Below are 1971 nucleotides of genomic sequence, written 5' to 3'. Positions count from 1 at the left end.
ATCGCTTCTGGATGAAGCTGTCTTGGAAGACACCAAGAGAGTGCTGAACGCACGGAGTAGATCGCCGATCCTACGGAATCCCTTGGATTCGTACTATCCTTTAGTAAAAGAATTTTAGGACATCGTCTCCTAAGACCCGCCTTCGGTCCTAGCTCCGAACCGATGTGTGCGTCATGACATGAACCTGACTCCGGGAACCAAATACTACCTAAGGCACCAATGGCCCCTGCCTAAAAAGCAGTATGACGTCATTGACGCCTTTTTCCGTGCGAAGCACAACGCAGCGATGGTACGTGGGAGCAAGTCCCACCATTCGACACCCACGTTTTGTGTTCGGAAGCCGAACGGCAAGTGGTGTATCGTTCATGCTTACAAAAGCTGAACGCGGCCACCATTCCGGCACAGTTGCCGATCTAAGAAGTATGTTCTCCAGAACAATATGGTTAGCTGTACAAAGTACAGCGTATTCAACTTGGTCGATGGATATTACTAATTGCTCATGAGAGCGAGTGATATTCCGTAAGTATTCCGAGCGGGACGCATTTGAAGTCGCTGGTGATGTATCGAGGGCTGTAAAATGCACCAGCAACATCAATCGTCTTGTGGCGTAGTTGTGTAGGCCCCACCGGGCGTATGCACAAACATACTTTGACTACATCTTTGTCCACAGTCGTGCGAAGCACGGGAGGACAGAGGAGAAAAAGAACATCGTTCAATTGAGAGCGGTGCTCGAGTGCATGCGCGAATAAGCTGTGTGCTAATGCCAATAAGTGCGTCTTCGGCGCGAAATTTATTTTCTATATAGGGTACTTCATTGGAAAGCGTGGCCTTCGAGCGGATCCCACTAAGGTCAAGATCATTGTGTTTTGGACGGCCTCAAAAAGCCAGAATGACTTGCGTTCGTTGCTTGGTCTCACCAACTACTTGCACAAGTACAGCGTAAATTACGCAGAAATGGCCCGTCCCTTATTCAATCTCCTGAAAAAGGATGCGAAATGGTGTAGGAACACCGAACATCAGGAGGCTTTTGACGGGGTCAGAAACAGCCTCCTGCATGCACCAAAACTGGCGCTGCTAGACTCTGATCGTCCTTTCACCGTCGTCTGTGACGCTTCGGTATTCGCCATCGGCTGTGCACTGCTGCAAGCAGACGCCGAGGGGCGAGATCGGGTGATCGCGTTCGAATCTCGACAGCACAAAGCTGAAGAGAAGACTACCCAATTCATGACAAGGAGCTACTTGCGATGAAGTTAAAGTATGCACTTGTCAAGTTCAGGGTCCACCTGCTCGGCTCCAAGCCGTTTGTATTCTACACGGATCATGCGTCATTACGCACTGCGACTCAGTCGCCCCACCTCTCGCAGAGGATAACTAGATGGCTATCCTTCTTTGCGAAATATAACTTCGCGGTGAAGGATAAACCGGGAAAGCAGAATGCTTTGGCTGACGCGTTGTCATGCGGACCAGACTATGAGCTTGATCATGTTACAACTGTAACGTCGTCTGTGACGGCTTTGATCCGCACCGCGAATGCGGGTGATGGGATGTGTGTAGCGTTGCTACGGGCTCAAGGGAGCAAGGGGTTTAGAAACTCGGACAAGACATTGTCATCACGACTTTGTGCACGATTGCATCGATATTCGTTAAATAATCGGTTGCTATGTTACAGCACCGATCAACGGAGACACCACAAATTATAGTTCCTCATGATGAAGATTTGAATAGCGCATCCTCTCTGAGGCTAACGACACGCCACTCAGTGGTCATCTCGGTCGTGAGAAGACGTACAGCTCTGTCAGTCATCATTATTGGTGACCTAGGTTGTACAAATGGACGAGCACCTATGTGCGCACGTGTGAGACGTGTCAAGGGGTAAAACCCTTTCCAAATGCGGCTGCGCCGCTAGACAGCTTACCGGTACCCACTGGGTACTGGCAGTCCATGAGTTTGGACTTTGTGATTGGCCTGCCG

Source organism: Plasmopara halstedii (genome assembly GCF_900000015.1).
Source record: "Plasmopara halstedii genome assembly, contig: Scaffold_650, whole genome shotgun sequence".
NCBI lineage: Eukaryota > Oomycota > Peronosporomycetes > Peronosporales > Peronosporaceae > Plasmopara > Plasmopara halstedii.
The sequence above is the reverse complement of the archived record's forward strand: the minus strand, read 5'-3'. Positions refer to the sequence as shown.